General features: G+C 39.9%; 1 protein-coding gene across 1 annotated transcript in view; it reads right to left on the bottom strand.

Annotated features, from left to right (window-relative positions):
- Kcnk2 (potassium channel, two pore domain subfamily K, member 2) overlaps positions 1–22,438 on the bottom strand; it is a 167,400-nt gene that overhangs the window by 104,898 nt on the left and 40,064 nt on the right. The gene's annotated exons all lie outside the window — the stretch shown is intronic.

The raw sequence follows: 22,438 nt of genomic DNA, 5'->3' as shown, positions 1-22,438 counted from the left end.
TCGGTGCAGCCCGGGCGGCCGTGCGCCCCGGCGTCTTTGTGCGGGAGCCTCGCGCAACCCCTCTTCGCATGTCTTTGTGTTTCTCACCCCCCCACCCCCGCCCCCTGGCAAAAGCCTGGGTGCCCCGCGGCGGGGGTGTGGCACGACGCGGGCTCTCCGCAGCTCCGACTGCGTCTGCTGCCTGCCCGGCCCAGCCCGGCTCACCGCCCCAGCCTCCCCGCCGGCTCCCTTCCCTCCTTTCGGAACTCCCTCCTCCTCCTCCTCCTCCTCCTCGCCTCCTCCCCTCCCCTCGCCTCTCCCCGCCTGCACCCGCTCGCCTCCCCGCACCCTCTCCAAGCCCAGCCCTCGCCCCGCTGGCCAAGTCTCTCTGAGCTCCTTGGGTCACCTGCCGCCACCTCCTCCGGTCAGCCCCTCCCAGCAAACCTCCCAGTGTGTGGACTCCATCCACCTCACCTCCTTCCAAGCAGGGGGTGGCCGGATGTCTGTCTGCCCCAGCCCTGATGCCTAAAGTCCCTCAGACCCCAGCAGGTCCGCATGCGCCCCGGCCCCACACCAAAGGAAGCCCACCACCCCCGCCCCATTCCACACCCCCGCACCCAGCACCACGACACCCCTGGAGTGAGGACCTGAGGACAGCCTCTGCACCTGGGGAAGGATGAGAGAGTCACCAGCCAGCCAGCAGCCCACACCAAAACCTCCCAGGGGTGCATGACTTGGGCCAGTAGCCCTGGATCAGTAGGACTGTCCCCGGGGTGGGGATAAGAACATCGTAAGAGATGCTGCTGCGGGAATGAAGAAACCCCAGGAGGTTGTTTTCCAGGCCAGACTGCTTTGTGGAGCCCAAGGTTAGGTTGCTCAACGCTGGCGCTTGGCTGTGAGCTGTGGAGTCGAGATTGGGGGAGGAGAAGGGGGAGGGGGTTCTCAACTTAAACTTGGTGCTTCCTGCCCCTTAGCCCTCCGTTTTCAAGATGTCATTTTGACAGGCTAGAGACTCCCCCACCCCACCCTAATTTAAAGAGGGCAGCTCAACTCTTGGCTAGAGGGATGTGTCATCCTGCCAGTCAGGATGGAAAGAAAGAGACTTTAGAGGCTACCCTTGCAAGAGGCGAACCCTCTGGATGCATGCGATGAGGCAGATTTTCAATGGATTTGTAAACTTTCTCTTCCTTCCCATTTTCGCAGCTGGGATCCCCCCTCCTGACCTCCACCTTCCTCCCCACGACTGTGTGTGCTCCTCCAGTATCTTCCCCACTACTGAGACTTCCTAGGAAAGCTGTAGATGAGGCTGTTAAAAGAACTTGGGAAACTTTTGGCTAAATGTCCCCACCGCCCATTTTATATATATATATATATATATATATGTGTGTGTGTGTGTGTGTGTGTGTGTGTGTGTGTGTGTATACATATATATACATATATATAACAACAAATCATTTTATGAGTCCAACGCATCTTGATCGATTGATCATCCTCCATCCCTACCAGCTCAGCACCTCCCCTCAATTTTCCCAGTTCCAATAATGATTTGTTTAAGATTTTTATTTTTCAGATTCCAGAAGAGATTCAGCACTGATGCATTCTAACATTCATCCTGCTTGACTTGGAAGTTTTCCTTTACTTCTGCTGTCAGCAGTTACCCAAGTCCATTCTAAAAGATGACTCTAATCCTTCCAGAATCTCTCGGTGGCATACAATGTGCTTGCTTCATAGTCCAATTTCTTTTTCATTCCAGGCCAGTCATCCGGCCTCACAATTTTCCCCAACACACACACACACACACACACACACACACACACACTCCTTACACCTTGAATTGCTAAGGTCTTGCATCAGTTCTTTAGACAAATAAAACACACATGTTCATGTGCATGTACATACACATGAAAATGAGAAACTATTTTAAGGAGCTGGGTTTATACCATTATGAGGACTGGCAGATCTGCCTGAAATTTGGAGAGCAGTTCTGGCAGGCTGGAAACTCAGACAAGACTGGATGCCTCATAGTTGAGGCCAATGACTTTGTTTTCAGAAAGTCTTGCATTTTGCTCAGGATTTGCGCATACTCTAGATTACATACTGGCTGTACTCTAGAATCATTTCCCTTCTTTAACATCAATAGGTTATAGTTGCTAATTGCATTGCTAGAATATCTTAATGGCAGCACTTAGGTTATAGATCAGTGATGCTTTAAAGAACTGGGAAATAGAACTCGGACTAGGTAACACAGAAACTTTCAGGCTAGTAGATATGCCGTGGACTCCTGGCTTGTCAAGTGTCTTACCATTTGTTTTCTGGTCAGTGTGACTTGTCTTTGTACTTGTCTGTCACATCATATTGTGCTTAAGTCTGGAAGGTAAACTCAGTGAAAGTATAACTATATCTCTCTGTGCACCTTAATAACCACAGTAATGACCAGTGCTAAATAAGTGTAAGGCAAACATCTAAAAGAAAGCCTGCTTGTCCACAAATAACTGACATTATGGTTCATGTGGTATCCTTCCAAGTATTTGGAACCAGGAAAGCATAGATATATGGAAAATTACATACATTTGCCATCTTTAAAATCACTTTCTACCCAACACAGGTTTTTTAATCCTCTTTTTACTTTTACCATGTTGTCCAACCATTTGTTGGTATTTTTTCTTCCATCTGGGCTTCCTGTAAATATATAGCCACACCTTGCCTGGCCTTGCCCTGGATCACTGTAACACATGCCTCTGTGTGTTTTCAATGACCTTCGCTTACTAGTCTCAAATGTTGAGTTGCCTTTTTCCCTATCAATGCAATAAAGTCATCCTTCTTTGCTAGTTGTGCTTGGGGTAGGGGTGGGGAGTGGATATGGTTTGCAGAGAGAGTAAAATAAGTAAAGAAATTCCAAACTGTAATAGCATGGATCACTCCAACAAGCTACAGGCTAACCCTCACAAATACTCTGAAAGAACCAAGAAACCAACCCCTATACTGACTAGAGTTCCACGGTCCATGCAGGCCCCTCCCCCGCCCGCAGCCCCACCCTCCCATACTCCCATCCCTTGCACCCTCCTCCCAAAAGAAAGCCTTACTTAACCAAACACATAGTAAATGTTTGAAATAAGAAGGGAAAAGGAAGTAGGTTAGTTTGTATATCATTGAAAGTGGTGAAACAAGGAAATGGGCTGGTTTATCTTGTTTAATTTATGTCCAAATTACTAGATACACACAAACCTTATCAAAAGTATAGTAGAGAGGCTAGATGAATCCTTTTTCTCCCATTTTGCAGGACTATTGCAACTACACAGGGTCTCTTAACTTTGCATTAAATGGGCACAAATGTCTGAAGTATATGATAATAAGAACTGGCACCCCTAAATCTATACTACCCTCATTCTAGTGCTTTCACATCTATTTCTCTGCTCTACCTCTTAGTATGAACTCAACAGAACTTTACTTTCATGTTTATCTTGTTTTTTGACCTACACAAAATGCCACAGTTAAAAAAACATTAAACTTAAAAATTATCAGGTTTATCAGCTCAAACACCTCATGTCCCACAATAGATAAGTGGATCAAAAAATGTGGTACATATACACAATGGAATTTTACTCATCCATTAGAAAGAATAATATTATGTCATTTGCAGGGAAACAGTTGGATCTAAAACAAATCGTGTTAAGTGAGGTAAGCCAAGCTCAAAGAGACAAATGGTGCATGTTATCTATCATATGTGGAAGCTAGCTCTAAAATATAACTGGACATGATAACCTATACAAGACTTCAGGCATTCACACACAAATAGACTAAAGGAGGATGCCCTTAGGGAAGTATATACAAATACATATATATGCTATATATATATATATATATACATACTGTATAGTATATATATATGATATATATGTATCTATAGTATATATGTTATATATATTATATATACCATAGATAGATATGTATTTATATTTTAAATGAGGGTGCTTGTCTTTTTTTTCATTATTCCCATCATGTCTGAAGACCCTGTGGGTATCCTGCAGCGATCTACTACTTCTGAATTTTGTTAGTGTGAGGGAGTCACATTATCTTTTTGCCCATCTGTTTCCTGATCTATAATGCCGGAATAATTCATTGAGTTCACAAGAGATTATGGTTAAGAATCAAAGTGAGACATCATATATAATAATAGTCGGCTTTGCATTACTATAATGAAATACTTGGAACAACGAACCTATTAAAAAAAAGAAAGCTTCACTCTGGATCACAGTTCTGGAAGTCCCAAGTCCAAAATCACATGGTCCCATTCTTTGGACTCTGGCCAGGGCAGCACATCGTGAAAATATAGCAAAGCAAAACCATTTATGTCATAAGCAAAGAGGCAAAGAGAATAAGTAGATGGGAGAGAGAGGGCCAGGCCTTCTGCCTTCACATTCTCAAGTCTTCCCACGGAGGCTCCACCTCTTAAAGGTCCCCACCACCTCCAAATACAGACACTCTGGAGGCTGAGACTTTTACATACATCTTGGGAGACATTCAACATCCAAACAACAGCAGCATATATGTGTTTAATATTACAGATTCCCCAAAGAATTGTATTCCCTCTCTGTTTAGAGTAACCCTAAGAACTAGGAGACAGCAAGACTGGCAGCAAATTCCAGTTCATGAACTTTGTCATTTTTACCTAATCTTTTAGGTAACATCATCACAGCAAGGGAAGGAAGAGTAAATCATATTCACCCAATATTTATGAAGTGCCTATTACCTACCAAACAGGAATTCTGATTTTACTGAGTGTCTATTATGCACTAAACAGGCATTCTATGTTTGTACAAGAACATTGCCTTCACATGCCTTATGGCCTAGACTGGAGAAGTGTTAAATTAAAATACTGATGTCATTCAAAATGGGCACTAACAATATTTGCTAAAGAAGGGGCATTAATCCCAAGCATAGCACTAAGCATGATGCAAGGAAAGAGGCTCTCCATCAGAAAAAGCTTGTGGTAGGAAGCAGCTGGAGGCTTCTGGAAGCTCAGAGAATGAAGACTGTTGGGGGTAATTTTGCTGCTCAGTGAAACATAACAAACACAGCTACTAAGCATCAGATTCCAAGTGCACAAAATCCCCATCAGACCTGAGCTATGCCAGTTACTTTAAGAAGACAATTCCTCAAAGTCCAAAATGAAGATTTCAGATCTCCAAAACTAGAATCCGCAGGAAAATTGGAAATCACTGGGAAAGTGGACAGAGGAACCACGAGGTATGTGAGCAGGGCTGACACAAGTATCACACGCATTGCCTTTATACTTGAAGGAACTACAGGGTCACCTAGAAGGGTTTTTATACTTCCAACTGCTGAGACCATAGTCTGAGTTTCTGATGCCTTGTGTCGTGGGTGGGATTTGCTGGTTAGCATGAGTAACAAGCACCCAGGTGATGCTAATTCTGGTAGCCCAGAGAACTATTGGACCAAGAGCTGGGATTCAGGCTGTCTGCTCTGAGAGCTCACAGCTATAAGAGGCAGTTTCAGCAGTAGTAAATAATAATAATAATAATTATTATTATTATTACTGAAAAGGCTAGAAAACAGCACAATTGGCAAATCACACTACATATGGGTATAGATATAAGTTGATTCTCAACCTCCAATGTATAGAATTCAAATGTGTTTCCCACTTGCAACACCACCTGCCAGGTTTAATACCATCATGGTACAACACATACATTTATCTACCTGACACTAATTAAGTACATAGTAGGAACCAGAAAGACATTTTTTCCAGAATTTGGGAATATATACTTGGGAAGAAAATCATCAAATAATGTTAGTCATCATAAAACTAACATACTAAAGAAGGAATGGCACTAGTGAAGCTATATCTGTATTTGGTAAAGCAACATCATTCAGTTACTAAGAGCACTTAAAATTAAAGTGCCTCAACCCCCAAACAAAACAAAAAACGACCTTTTGCCATAAAGCATTTGTTAAAACTAGCCATTATACACTATCGAAATAAAGTTGTTCTATATAGTGCAACATTGAAATCTCTTTCACAGAAAATACCTTTTTTCAATGGCTTTGTATATTTGCCTACTTTAAGACAAACACATACACTCAAAAATATGAAAGTAAGTTTTCAATGCAAATAGGTCTCTTCTTTATAATGGTAGTTCTTTGTTCAGTATCCTCTCTTTTTGAAAACTTACGTAAGTCTAAACATCTCCTTATTGTACAGAGTACAATGTTTTTAGTTAATGTACACACAACACATGTTAATTACTAAATAACCTACTGTCTCTATATATAATTTCTCCCAACAGGAAATAAGATGATTAGAAGGAGTATTGTCAAGGAAAAAAACATTTATAAAGTGAATTCTGTTAAAAATCGGTTTGAGAAAACATTAGAATTTGAATGGTTTACATGCAGGAAAGTGCACTCTGAGATTTTCTTTCTCCTTTCAGAGCTGAATATCATAATAAACCATCATAAGAAAGGAAATATCTAGCAGATACATATCTAGACTTCAACATTTTCTACATCTAGTATTATGGATCAATCTCCCAGTGACAGTGAATTTGTTAGATAATTAAGTCTGCCAATATTAAGCAAGCTGATCATATCAAATGTGATACACTTAAAAAAATTAAACATAGGCTGGGCTCCAGTGGCTCACGCCTGTAATCCTAACTAGTTAGGAGGCTAAGATCTTCGGATTGAGGTTCAAAACCAGCCTGGGCAAGAACGTCCGTGAGACTCTTATCTCCAGTTAACCACCAGAAAACCAGAAGTGGGCTGTGGCTCAAGTGGTAGAGTGCTCCCCTTGAGCTAAAGAGCTGAGGGACAGAGCCCAGGCCCAGAGTTCAAGACCCATGACTGATCAAAAACAAAAAACAAAAAAAGCCATCAATCCAAAAAGGGCTAGGGCATTTTCAATGTTTCTTGAAGATTTCATTATCCTCATTACCAAATATCTTTCTGGCACAGCCATTACTTTATTTAAGACTTTTTTTTAAATTGTGAATGTTTGCCAACTCAGCATTTTTCTTTCAACCAAGGACTAAGTTCTCATAGCACTGACCATGGCTTTGCAGAGGAGTAAGTCAATCTAATTTCCCTTCTGAAATGAGATCACTAGGCAGAAAAGGCAATAAAAAAATCAAACAGAGAGTGCAAACATTTGAAATCTCCTAAAAACACCTTTAATGTGCTCAGAAATCAAAGATGCTGACTCTGTGATGGCTAAAAGATTCAGTGTCTTCTTAGGCCTTTTTGAGTTTGTGATTGAATGAGTACATGCAAGGCTGGCCGAAGGCCACTTGCTAAGTTAAAAAAAAAATCAAGATTAAAAATCCATGTATCACCCCAGGCCATATTTGTTCTAGAAGAAAACTTTAAAAATACAAAAGAAAATGGCTCTCCATTGAATTTTAAAATGTATTAATATGGACATGGAACTTCCCCAAATCCACAAGTCAACTCAGACACCATCACCTCTGTGGTTACCTCTTTCTAGGGCCTTTCACCCACCCAAGGCCTCTTCCCCACTGATTGACAGTCTGTTTTCCATACAGAAGTCATGTGGATCATGTCAAAATAAAATCCCGTTGTATTGAAACCATAACTAAAGCCATGCACTTGTTTTCTACTACCCTAAGGATTCGCACCACAGTGCCAATGGCATCCTAAAGACACAAGTATCCTACTAAGAACAATAAGAAGTGGACCATCCATTAAGGTATTGGGTAACACCTATCAAGGGCATACTGCCAGCTAGGTATTCATTTAAATTCCTTTTCTCACATACTATCTCATTGAATCCTTGTAAGAACTATGTGAGGAAAACACCATTTTTATGTTCATAGAAGTTAAGTCACTTCCCAAAAGGTAACAGAGCAAAGTCAATATATCCTGCTCTGAAGGGCTCACCTCATGGGGCTTCCCAGTTTTCTCTCTGTGGTTTAGCCCCTCTGGCTGAATTTTGGTGTCTTTAATATGCCCTGACTCCCAAAAGCTTTCACACAAACCATCCTGGACTCTGCCTGTTTCCTTCACAGCTAGAATGCAGCATAACCATCAGATCTCAGCTAAAACACGCCTTCTTCAGTAAAGCCCCCGTGACCTTCAAGGGAGATCAGCACTCACAGGGCAGTGTTTCCTCACACAGCACTTCCCATGAATATTAAGTCCTTGTGCAAACTCTGTCAACATGCTTGAGAGCATTTATTTCCTACTACTTGAGTGTCTAGAAACAGGAGAAATATGTGGGCTCCTTCTGGAAACCACAGGTTAGAAATCAGGGCCTTAGCAGGGCATTCTCCCTCACAGGACTTAGGAGTGAATTTCCCTCCTGGCTTCTTCCTGCTTGGGGAGTTGGCTGACAATCAATCCTTGGCATTCCTGAGCTTGGAGATACATTACTCCAGCACTGTGGCTGCCTTCATCCTGTAGGTCTTCACACCACTTTCCCTCCAAGTGGTCCAAGTCTGTGTTCAAATCTCTCCCTTTTTAAAGGATACCTATCATATTAGATTAGGACTCATTTGAACTTAATTACCTCTGTCAAGATGAAGTTTCCCAATAAAGGTACATGTTACATTCTGGGGTACTGAGTTTAAGAGTTCAACACACACACACACACACACACACACACACACACACACACACATAGTGAGGGAATACAATTCAGCCAGCAACATTGCCCATAAGGACCAAATAATTTCTAAAAGAGAAGAGACTTTGTCAATATCTTATACATAGCAAGTACAATACTCTTTAAATGAGTGAACACTCAGAAGTAGTGTTATTGAAAGCACCAGTGCTCCAAATCTCACTGTCTACAGCACTTAGCAGGTAACATATGAACATGGACTGGGTACAGAGAATTGTGTAAAATATTCCAGTCAGTTCTAGTTGCTTATTGCCATCATCTGAGGTATGAGAACTATCAGTTTTTCAAGAGAAGCTAGATATTCAAAATAGGGACAAGTAAATAATTTTTTTAAATAAGCACGGTTAATAGCAAAACAAAAACGTTTCTGCAGGCAGAATCTGGTCCTGAAGTCAGTGATAACAGCCTCTCTGGTAAGATGCCCTGCGACGTCTCATCCACCGTAAAATGTGAGGATTCTGTTCACTGAGCCACAATATGTACTGGAATATCTCATTTCAATTACAGGCATGCAAGGTTTATGCTAAGGAAGCTCTTCCTTCTGGCACAAAACTTACAGAGTGTCCAAAGAGCAGCAGAACAACCCACAAATGATTCACCAAAATAAAGAATAATGCATTGCCACAGTACTTTGAAAACTCAACGTGAAAAAATTCATGATCAAGAGAGGGTCTGATCAGGGTGAACTTAGGTGAGTCCCCACTCCTAGCCCTGCCCACCAGCTTCACTCATTCTTTCTCTCCCTGCTAGACTACTATGTTTATGAACTTTCCATTATTGTAGGAAATACTTGAGATCAATCGACTTATCAGAAAGAATAGGAGAAGGGACCTTTTGGCTTACAGTTTGTGAGGTTTTAGTCAAGAGGCCAAAGTCCATTGGCCAGAACACATGGCAGAGCAAATTGATTCACCTCATGGCCCAGAAGCAAAAGAGAAATAATAAGGGATTTGAATACCACTATCTCCTTGGAAGCTATGCCTCTAGTGGTCTAATATGTAGTATCTTACAAGTTCTACCACCTCTCAAATAGCCCCAAGGTGGGGACCCAGTTTTTAGGACAAGCATTTCTGGAGGATGTTCAAGATCCAAACGATACCAATCACTGTCTATGGGATCCATCTTATATGACATCAGTTTCCCCTTCCCCCGAGACATGACAGAAACAACCTGCCCATCCCAAATTCTGTGCCCAACCATGCACTTCGCTGCCATTTTCACAAGCGAACTTACACTTTCCGCAGATTCTCTTGCCCATCTCCCTTCTCTGAAAGAATGGTGTGGGCTCTTTCTCTCCTGTGAAATGTGGCTACTCACTTCTGATGAAGTGGCTTACATTAAACATTTCCTTCTGAGTTTCTGCTTAATCCCTGCTTAGTTCTGACATACTGCTAGAGGCTTCGGAGGGAACCGTGGCTAGAATAGCAGGAGCCTGTTCCTGGAGCCATCAGAGGAGAGTTAGTCTGCATGGAACGCTCTCATGTTGATTCAGCAATCAGCTTGGAAATCACATCTGAAGGGTTTTAAGACTTGATAAAACGCAGGGCACTCTGACCTTCCCTAAGCTGCCACTCAAAATATAGACTGTTTCTTCCATCATTAGCACACCTGCCTCCGAGATAATGGCCATGATTTGGTAATAAGCGAGGGCAAAATGTCGATTCAGAGTTGTCACAAGTGTCTCTCAGACCTTGGGAACCACGAGACACATCAACATTACACTACAACTATCATGGCTAATTATGTAAATATACTTAAGGAGTGTCAAAATGCCCATCAGGAAAATGGTTCAAAGCCAGCACAAAAACTCCAATACTACAAATTCTTGGAAGCGGTGATTGGGATAAGAATAAAATTTGATGAGCAAAGTTTAGCTTGATCCTCCAAGTCCCTGTGAAATCTCTGTTATACATTAGAGATAAGACAGATCATTAAATTAGATTAATTCATTCATTCATTCAAAATACTTGATCAGTCACATATTCTGAGTATACTCCCTATGAAATCATCCCTATTATTTACTTGTGATAAATCTAATCACTATGCTTTGCCAGAATATGCTAATAGTATACATTACAGTTGTAATTATTTTCTCTAATAAGACTAAAAGCCAAAGGGGGTGGCTGAGGGCAATAATCTCACCTGAATTCCATGATTTCTAAGTATACATGGTCAATAGTCAAATGCATTGAATACATGTGAAAAAAAGACCACCACTACCTCAACACAAAATCAGCCCTCAAAGATCTCCAAAGGATTCCATGAGATTTAACACACACACTCACACACACACACACACACACACACACACACACACACACATCAGTCATGTAAGGCACTGACATAGAAATTAGGAAGGAAATTAAGGAAACTTGATATCTGAGAATGATGGTGTGGATGCTGAGTCAAAAACAAAAACAGTCACATATGGCGGGGTCTTGCTGACCTCCCCCACCCCCACTCTCTCTATCACCTGAGGAAAATCACAGTCCTGGTCTGACCATCCCAATGCCAAAAATGTTCCCATTTAACATGTGGGAAGAGCAAACGCATAAAGCCAGCCTTGGGAGTTCATAACACATCACTGTTTCGACAATTGACCATGGCCTTGTTGACAGACCTCAATAAATGCTTGAGCTCTTGGAACACTCAGCACAGCTGCTTCTTCTCGAGCCTGCTCATACTCCCATCTGCACCGTGTACTTTAACTCTGCTTTGCTTTGCACTAATAAATCTGCTCTTGCTCAGTCTCCTCTGTGGCTAACCTTGAATTTTAAATTATTTTTCTGATGAGTCCAAGAACCTTCTGGGCCCCAGAACTTGTGTCCCAAATCTGGTATCTACTTCTGGTACCTCAAATCTCAAGATGCATTTTTTTCCCATCCCCTTCATTATTCCCCCCAAAAAGTCTTAAGAGCATAGTTTCACACCAAAGTCAGCCCAGCCTGCTAGTGAAATCTGTGCGCAGTCTAGATTTAAATCCAGAACAACAAATTGCCAGCTGTGCCTTGATTTCCTCATCTGTGAGAAGGGGCTGAAAATAAGAAATGAGAACAAAAAAGACAAGGCCAATTGTGTTCAGGATCTTGCTCCGGCAAACACTTGGAAGATGGACTATAGGAACCAAATAAATTATAATTCATCACATAATTAGATCTTCCAGGTGGCAAAGATGGAGCCAAATTCCAGTCCCTCTGTTCTAGGAAGCAGAGGAGTTCTAACACAGACAGCTCTTTCTAGGGCAAGGGGACTCTCCCATGCTTCCTAATATAGGATAAGTACTCACCAGGATGCAGCCAGCCATGAGTGGGTAGGTAAAGCAGTTGGTAAGTGTTCATGCACTTGACCCATACCTCCAGATGGTAAAAGCCAATTCAGTTCATGAAGCAATTAACAGGAGATTCCTGAGTCTGCACTTGGGAACCTAGAAACAGACCTTAATGCTTTCCTTACCACATAGTGATCCCATTGATCTCTACTATACATCTGTTCAGATTTCCCTTTGTCTGTGGCTCCAAGATTTTTTTACTTCCTAGCTTCAAATATTCCTTTAAACATTATTGACTATCCTTAATGATTATGGTTGTTTATAATGTCTCTGGATTTGCTTGATTTTTCTCTTCCTGTTATCATTGCCAAGATTGCTTTGGGGACCAGATTAAATCCTTTATTTTCCCCACAAACAGGATTTTGGTAAAACTATTAAAAGCCAAAGTTACCGGTTACTAAGAGGACCAATGTATGCAAATTACATCTAAACGGAAGGGCCCTAGAGAGGGTTAGTGCTGTTAAACCAACAGGTGTTATAGGTATCTTCTATTGTGACTCATACATTATACTTGCTTCTGTTTGCAGATTTATCAGGGATATCTTTTATACTTATCACCCTATACCACATTGTGCTCATTTTAATTAAAACCAAGATGTCAAATATTTACTGTTCTATTTTTAACAATTGGTGAAAAATCTGCTACCAAGGATAGCTATTAATGGACGATCTTTTTGTTTCTTCTTTTTCTGTTTTTTATCTACTCCAACAGTAGAATACTAAATTTTCTGGTGGTTTTTCTTTGGATGAAAGTTGGACCAGGGGTAGGGTTGGGGGGATTTGTTCAATGTTTTCCATTAATATTTTTCTCAAGAAGGAAAGCCAAGAGTGCATTGTTCAGATTCCAAACTGCTTTGCCAATGTTCACAGTAATTAACAGTAGTGGTTTGTTTGTTATTCATCTATTTATTTGACTGCAATGGTGGTTGTCATTAGCATCATTTTCATATTCTGTGTTCAAGCCTGTGTATGCTGCATATGCTTAGTTCTGACAATGTAGACGTTAAACTCCACATTTCTTCTGTGCTGTTCCTGACCACTAAGATTGTGGGGTTAAGGAGCCCAATGCTATAAAACCATTGTTGTTGTTTACCTAGGACATCTCAGTTTTAATTAAAAAGAACATAATGTGATATAGGAAACATCCATGAAGAAATATAATAAATATTTATTCAAATCAATTTTATAAGGGTTGGGCATGTACTTGTCTAGTATGTCCAAGGCCCTCCATTCCATCCCCAGCACTACATATAAACAATTAAATTAGTTGTATGGGAGAATTAACCAGTTGTGTTAGAAGAGCCCTTAGAGACTCCTTTGCAACTTTTGAAATATTAACAACCAAAATAAATTCGTTTTTAACAAATTTAACATTTTATCATTAAATCTGCCCTAGATTTCCCCAAATGTTTCTAGGAAAGAATTATCATAGTTGATCATTTTATTATCATAGTTGATCATAGCTGATCATTCTACTTAGAAAACATGGTTTTGATTATAACAGTACTGAAGGCATCTGTTAACATTCCTCTTTTCTTCTTGATAGTTAAATTGCTTGGGCTAGGGACCCTGTTACCCTCAAAGTCTAACTATGATACATCCTCAGCAAAAGCTTGTTGAAATGAGCTCAGCTATTTCAACAGACCCAGAGACTTACGCGTAAATCAGTGATGAATTAATGAAGAAAACATGGTGTATGGACATAGTAAAGTATTAGTCGACCAGGAAAATAATGAAATGCTGTCATTTGAAGCCAAATGGATGAAACCAGAGAACATCAGGTTACTTTTGCAATTTTTAAAATTGTTAAGATTCTTTAGGAGTGTAGAAAAATAAATGAAATAGATGTAAATCTGGATTAAAGCTACTACCTTGCATGAAATATGTTCCAGCTAGATTTTCTTCTTTTGTAAAGGAGTACAACCACAGTCCCAATTCAACCCAACCTACCTCTATTCCTCCCCACCCCACTTCAAATAAACACTCCCCCAAAATTGGATGCATCCTCCTCATCAGTGTAAATGTATTTTTCTGACATATGCAGCTAAATTGTATAAAGTATTTTAAAGTTTATATAAATTGGTAGTCTGGCACTGGTGGCTCATGCCTGTAATCCTAGCTACTCAGGAGGCTGAGACCTGAGGATCCAGGTTCAAAGCCAGCCCAGGCAGGAAAGTCCATGAGATTCTTATCTCCAATTAACCACCAGAAAACCACAAGTGGCTCTGTGGTTCAAGTGGTAGAGTGCTTGCCTTGAGCTGAAAAGCTCAGAGAGGGCATCCAGACCCAGAGTTCAATCCCCATGACTTGAAAAAAATAGTTTATATAAATTGTATTTTATGTTATCAAGATTTGTCTACTTTGAAACATGCAGAAATTACTAAGACTGACACATATTCCCTGATCAAATTTGAGTAAAAAGTTTTATTTTCTTAAATCTACTCTTTGACCTGAAATTCAAAAAAAAAATTAAAGTAGATCCCACAAATGCAAGGCAAAGAGAAGGGGGAAAGAGAATCTCTTCCACATCCTTTGAATCTATCAGACTGCCTGCATCAGTTCTACCAATAAAACATTGTTATCAAGACAATCAATCCATCTTTGTTTCTAAAGTATAATCTGAGCACAGAAATGGCAATCAAGACTTCAATTGTGTACACTGGCCCACAGATACTCATCAGAAATCATCTAGCAGGGTCAGACACATTGGCTCACACCATTAATCCCAGATACTCAAGAAGTAGAGAAAATAATGTCATGGCTCTAGGCCAGCCTAAGCACCAGGACCAGACTATCTGATAAAACAAAAAGAAAATCAAAAGGACTGGCATTGTGGCTCAAGTAGTAAATGCTTGCCTAGCAAGCAAGCACAAGGCCCTCAGTTCAATCGTCAATACAACACGCACACACACACAGAGTCTGATAACAGCTATCAAATTCACACTTGCTTGGAACATTGACAAAAAGTAAGGTAGGTATTTTTTTTTTCAAATCTCAGAAGAGATATCTTTCCTTTCCCACAATTTTCTTCCAAAGAAATTAAACCATTCATAGTCACACAAAAATCAGTGTACTGACAGTTGAAGCATGAAGTTGAAATTTGGCCAGCAAATATAGTATTTATAACAAACCAGCGAGAGCCACCTGCTACTGAATATCTGAGTAAGTTTCTTAAGTCATCTGACTACACAAGTTCCCTTTAACTGTTTCACTCTTGGGCAATTAACTCATTAAGTATGAACCGGAAACATTAAGAAGCTGCAATTTACCTCTAGTTAGTAATTAGATGGTCACTATTAAAGAATAAGCTTTGGTTCTAAGGCTCTAAATGTTCCTACAAGTATATTTTGTATTACTTAGTTCATGAATTTCATCTCATCTTCCCTCACCTTCCTTCTTCCTCCTTCCCTTCCTTCTCTTGTTTTTTTCTCTTTCCTTTCTCCTACCTCTATCTCCCTCTCTCCTTCCTACTTACCTCTTTTCTCTCCTTTATCCTATCTGTCTTTTTCTCTATCTCTCTTCTTTTAGGAAAAAAGAAAAAATATTTTAAGACTAGAGATCAATATTTATTTGGAGAAATTTCAGAATATGAGAGTTTCTCTTCAACTTCTGGTTTGCAGGTGTGAATACCTAGAGATACCTATATCCAAAATTCAGACTTTGAAAACAAATCAAACAGATGGCAGCAACTGGTTTTGTAAGAGGGTTTATCACATGGCTTCTATAAATTGGGATTGCTCTTAAAAATCTGATTACAGGGGCTGGGAAGGTGGCTCAGTGGTAGAGCGCTTGCCTTGCATGCATGAGGCCCTGGGTTTGATTCCTCAGCACCACATAAGCAAAAAGAAAAAAGCCGGAGTGGTGCTGTGGCTCAAGTGGTAGAGTGCTAGCCTTGAGCTGGAGAGCTGAGGGACAGCGCCCAGGCCCAGAGTTCAGCCCCTACAACCGGACCCCCCCCCAAAAAAAATCTGATTACATTTTCATAAGATGTTTTACAGGGAAGTAAAAAATATTTGCTGTATTTATACAAACCTGTTTGGGTAAGAAAATGACACCTTGACTATATAATATCTAATTTCTTATTTTAAAACTACTTTAAACCAATGGTATCATGAAATACCTAAACATTTTTAATCTAATATCATCTTTCATTTCCAAAACTTTCTCACATCAAGTAATAATCTCATGTGTTTGACAAACAACGGCTAAAAACACCACATTGTAGTATTCCACCCGAAAAATAAAATATAAAAAGAATATATGGAGGGAAGGAATTGGCAAGGGAGGGAATTTAGTCTGTTTGAATTTACAAAGGAACTTAAGTACAAATAGACTTTAGCTTTGACTATCTGTCATCAATGAAGGATGGTTTGGAGCAGTTAAGCAAACCAGAGGCCCTAATGAAAATCCCCTGAAGACTGTATTCTTCATATTATCCTTCGCTTCCTGGACCACATTCTAGCTATAATTTCTGTGCTCTCTGCCTCTTTTCTGGAGCAGTTCTGTGCTTGAGTTGCAAGCTACCTAGGAAATCCTGAGCAAGCCCAGGCCTGTAAACATCACCCAGGGAAGTGAACAGAGCTCTAGACACTGCACTCTGCAGGTTCATCACCAAGGTGATACACACAATTTCTGTATTTTCTGCACTCTGTAAGACCCAGTTATGTATTTGCTTATTTTCTTTGGTTACATCCATCATTAAATACACATACATGTGCTCACACATGCACATCCGCAAATAACAGTGGTAGTTATCCATAGCACCAACGTTTTTAATCCTCAGTTGACACCGTTATCACAATCTCAATCATCAAAATATTTCAGATGTTTCAGGTAACCGTGGTATTTGTGCTTGAATGATTCCTCCCGAATCTCATTTCTCTATTTCTCTCTCTGCAACAGCAGCTGCACGTGACTCTACAGAGCTGAGGTTGATTACATCTTAAAAATGCAAAATATTTTACCTGAAAGATAACCATGAATTTTTCCCCATCAGACACTCACTCACACTTCCCCACACGCATTGTGGTACTTTCCATACTTCAGAATTCACCCATCAGATCTTGGCAGAAATACTCCATGCCTTGTCTCTCTGGACACCTTTCCCCGCTGACCTTTGCAGCTCTAACCAGTTGTTAATTTTGTTTCCCTTGAAAATATGCTGGGGGAGAATTTTTTTTTTTTACTGGCTCTGCTTCTTGGCATTCTTTCTCCATGCCCATTTGGCCTTTAGCCTCTCAGGTTCTAATGCATCCCAGGACCCAGGAAAGACCTTCTATACAGAAAAAGGAGCACATGACGTGGAGTATCAGGCTCCTCTACACTCCTAATCAAGAGTTCCCTGCTCTGAGAAACACGTCTTCACAAGACTAGCCTACATGGCATGTTACTTGTTGGTGGGCGAGTCCTTCTGACAACACAGGTGCATTGGATGCTGCATTTAATGATGCTTTACTGAAGACGCAGGTGCATCTCATAGTAAATATACTTTAATGTGGATGGAGACCAACGTAGCAAGATGACCAGCTACATGATCACTTTTTCACCTAGATTACTGCAGCTGTGGCTGAGTTGCCAGCCCTGCCTCCATCATATCTGTCTGGGACCTTGTTGCTTCACTGTTGTTGGACCACAGATCTGGCACTAGCAACCTCCAAGTTGTTTCCCACAACCTTCAGGATAAAATGTAATCCACTAACAGGTAACAGAAGAGTCTTCCACCGAAAGTTTCCTCAGCTTTGTATTCTACCTTGCTGCAAGTAGTTCCTTGTTCTCCACCTTGCCATTACATTACTCGCTGTTCCCCTAATCAGGCTCTTGTCTCATAGCGACCCAAACCTAGTTAACTTCTCCTTCAAAACTTCTTAGGATTGAGTACTGCCTCCATCTAACTTCTACACACTATCTTCTTCTTTTCCTCTTTAGCAAGAATTTTTCTAGACTTCTTCTAGCCTCAAGTTCATTCTTATCCTATTTATATTGTATGACTTCAGTGGTTTTTATGATATATCTTTTATTAAAAGCAAGATCCAGCTAGGCACTGGTGGTTCAGGCCCTAATCATAGCTGCTCAAGAGGCTGAGATCTGGAGGGTGATGGTTCAAGACTAGCCTAGATAGGACTATCTGCTATACTTCATCTCAAAAATAATCAGCAAAGAAACAGGATTGGAGGCATGGATCAAGTGGTAAAGCACCAGCAAAGTGAGCAAGCCCAGCAAGCATGAGGCCCACATGAATTATGGATCAAAAGCTGTTTTAAAAGCATGAAAACCTAAAGAGTAGGCTTTTGATCTATGATCTTATTTGTACAATGGCGTAACCAACTTTCTTGTAATAGTGATAAGGTTTAGCCCCTCATACATGTAATTATCATAGATGCTGGTTTAAAATTGTTTATTGTAGATAGGACTTAGAATTTGTGTTCCTTGTATGGTATGCCATTCCATCTCCGTAGTCCTGGAGACTACAACACGTTCATTTCCCTCAGTGTGTCAGTAGCCCTACATGTCAATAGCCGATGTAATGGATAACTAAGAGACGAGTCGGACATTCGTTGTGTTTGGTTCGTGAGCTTAACACATACCTGGTTCATATCCCATTGGGCCAAAGTGGTGAACTTAAATTTTTTTTTTTTAAAAAAAGCTTCTCAACCCACTGCACATGCCAAGTGCCTTTGTTTGCTTCCAGCATTCATCTCTTCTCTTTAAATTAAAGCCCAGGCTCTTATCTGTGTCTGTGGCTTCCAGCATAATGTTTTTATTCCCTAAGAGTAATTTCTGGCTTTTTGAACAGGCTGAGACAATTAACTTTGCCAGAGACCTGTGTAGTATTTAATGAAAGCCATGTATTGGCTAGAGCAGAAAGGGAGCGTGTTACCATTATAATCATAATTATTATGCTGAAGATTGTTAGCAGCTATTACTATATTGTAAAATTACTTCGAACTGTGTTATAATTTATCAATAAATTTTGGAGCTCAAAGTAACTGTTTTGTTAAAATGTCTTTAACTCTAAGATGATTTTCTTCTAAAAATAAAACAAATAAAATCAAACATTATTCCTTCTTGTCTCACTTATCCCTGGACTATTTCCTAAATAACATGCTCCCAACAAACCAGCCTGTACCACAGTATTTCTGGCTTACTCATAGTCATTAAAAACAATTCCAAACCAACCTTTTATTTTATTAGAGAAAAATAACACCTCTTGAATATTTTTAAAGAAATCCACTTCCTTTTTAAATCCACTCAGTTACTCACACGAATTCTTAAAATATTTTATGTGAAAGCTCCAAGAGCTAGCAAGTTGATTAACTTTTAATCCATGAGTATTGAATATTGGATAGGATACATTTGTGGGGTTTTTACTTTTGAATTATAAAAATCCTACACCAATTAGGCAATTAAAATACTTGTTCTCAGTTTGGAGATGGTTGTAATTTGTAACTTTTATAGGTAGTAATATATGATGAGCTTTTTTTGACTAAGAAAACAAAAGCCATAAAACAAAATTTTTTGCAAAGGTACAGTGAAACTCAATTTGGAGAAAGAAAATGAGCTACATAAATACTAGAAAGCCTGACATTTATAATTAAATTCAAATGTTAAAGTGTGACACACATCTGGTTCTTTTCACATGAAGGCTGAAAGCAAAGGCTTAGGATACTTTGAGAAAATAAGCAAAGACATATTGTTTGAAGATGATAAGATGTAGTAATGATAAATGTATTAATAGTAAACTGTCACTCACAAATTATCTAGTTAACCTATTATTTCTAGACACAACATTTTATGTTGTTTGTCTAACAGAAAAAAAACTGTTCTTAATTTGTGTCCATTATTACAGATATGGCCAAAAGATCATAATGCATATAGTTTTCTATATTATTTATGCATTGAAATGTTTTTAAATTTTTTATTTATTTAAGTATTTATTTGTTTGTTTGTTTATTTATTTATTTATTGGCCAGTCCTGGGGCTTGAACTCAGGGCCTGGGCGCTATCCCTACGCCTCTTTGTGCTCAAGGCTAGCACTCTACCACTTGAGCCATAACACCACTTCTATTTCTGAGTAGTTTATTGGCAATAAGAGTCTCACAGACTTTCCTGCCTGGTCTGGTTTTCAACCTCCATCCTCAGATCTCAGCCTCCTGAATATCTAGGATTTTAGGTGTGAGCTACCAGCACCTGGCTTGAATTTTTATTTTTTTTGTGTACTGGTACTAGTACTTGAACTTAGAGCTTCTCACCCTTTACAGATAGTGCTCTACCACCAGAGCCACCCCTCCACTTTCAGCTTTTCACTGTTTAGTTGAAAATAAGAGTCCCTTAGATTTGTCTACTGAGCTGGCTTTGAACTTCAATTCTCAGATCTTAGCTTCTTAAGTAGCAAGGATGACAAGCATGAGCCACCAGTGCCCAGCTTGAACAATTTCTTGCTATTAATATGCAGTCAATGGTTCAACTTTTCCTTAGTAGTCAAGTCCTCCATAACTAGAAAATCCATTTATAATTTTTAATAAACATTTATTCTTCTGAAGAATATAATCATATATTCTTCAATTTAATATTTAGCATACATAGCCAAAAGTGTTCCTAAATTTATTCTTTTGTGCTTTATATCTATACATATAGTGATGAACTTTAAAAAATCAGGTTCTGTGCTATTATTAATTGCATGCTTTCAAGAAAAGGCAATTTGTATTCAATAAATACCCAAGGCATCAGAATAAAAAGTTCAAAACTGTAGAATAGGTAACAAAAGTGAATTATCCTAGATGCAAATATATAGGTAAGCATAGATTCATAATTTTGTGTTAACCTATTACCTTATTACCTGGGCATGGGAAAATTTTTAAAAAGAAAATTGGATCCACATAAGCTTCAAAGTCCATTTGAGCCAGAAATTTGTACCAGGCACATAGGTGTTACCTAGTCCTTGGCAAATATTTACCCTGACTTTCACATGCTTCTCCTTCTCTTGATCCTATTAAAAAAAATAAAGTAAAATAAAATAAAATGGTGCCTAGCATATGCAAAAACATTCATATCACCTGTTGGCCTTGGGAGGAAGAAGGTATGTGAAGAGGTCATGCTACTCTTTTGGTATGTATTAATGTTCTAAAATACCACCAGCCCGGACTCTCCTGAAGAATCCTGCTCGTGCTTGCTCTTGACCCTTTGGGCCAAGAGACCTGGAGATTTTTCTCTTTTCTGTCTGTGTTAGAGCCTCTTCCCTGCCCTTTCATACTGCCTCCTCAGCTCTGCTGGCTGGAACAGCAAATTCTTGGGATCTCTGCCCAGTCTGTAGGCCTGCTGGCGCTCACTCAGAACCCATGCCACAGGGAGACTGAAGCAAACTTGGGCAGCCTGTACACGTGGCCGTGCTTGATTGCCCTGTCTACGTCATCCCAATCCTCTATGATACCTCAAAACCACTCTACAAAAGGAGTGCTCATGATGGGAAACAGGTGCCAGACATTTTGCCATCACACTCCCAGGCCGGGGTAGCTAGGTGCTAGAATTCAGGCCCAAGGGGAAAAGGAGATATATTTCTGATTCTCTTGCCCTTCTCTCTTCCTTTCTACCTTTTCCCCACACTGCCTAGGAATACAATTTGTGAACTATTCGTTTCCTTCTCCTTCTTGTTTGTCATAGATTGCTCATAAATAAAATTTTATGATCTGGTTTGGCCTGGCCTGACATTTTGAACTCTTTAATAGGAGCTATACAGATTGAAAGAATATTTTTTTCAGCAGTCTTTCTGCCTTTTAGAGCCATTGATTTGTTGCATGTTCCTACTTTGAAAGCCATGCTTTACGTGATACATTTTTCTTTCTCTAACAGTTGTAATCACGTCACATCGAGGTAGATTAATACCTTTAATCGACCTAAAAAAGACTGCTTTTGTCTTTTAAAATGTTTAAGGTATGTCAGTTTTCTTGGAATCTCTAAACTGCAGGTTTTCTTATGGCTATTGATTTAGCAAATTTTGCTCATTATTAGTTACCAAATCAGTGAAATATTGGGAAAACTCAGAATTATTGGCTGGATTGTTTATAAACCAATTCAAATATGAGCAAGGATTTCATATTCAGAGATTGAAGCAATTTAGCAGTAATTATGGAAATAGTTCTTGAGTTCATATAATATGCTGGGCACATTGTTTGGCAGTAGGGAAGGAGTTAGATAACAAGACAGGCAAAGTTTCTGCTTTCCTGAAGCTAAAATCCATATCTCATATTCCCACACACACATGTCAGGAAGACAAAAGTAAGGAGAGCCATGTAATGAAACATGCTGTGATCCAAGTCACAGGGTCATTTTTTTTGGGGGGGGGGCGGTCATGGGACCTGAACTCTGGGCCTGGGCACTGTCCCTCAGCTCTTCAGCTCAAGACTAGCGCTCTACCACTTGAGCCACAGCGCCACTTCCGGCTTTTTTCTTTTTGCTTATGTGGTGCTGAGGAATCA

This window comes from Dipodomys ordii, unplaced genomic scaffold, assembly GCF_000151885.1.
Source record: "Dipodomys ordii isolate 6190 unplaced genomic scaffold, Dord_2.0 Scaffold26, whole genome shotgun sequence".
NCBI lineage: Eukaryota > Metazoa > Chordata > Mammalia > Rodentia > Heteromyidae > Dipodomys > Dipodomys ordii.
The sequence above is the reverse complement of the archived record's forward strand: the minus strand, read 5'-3'. Positions and strand labels throughout refer to the sequence as shown.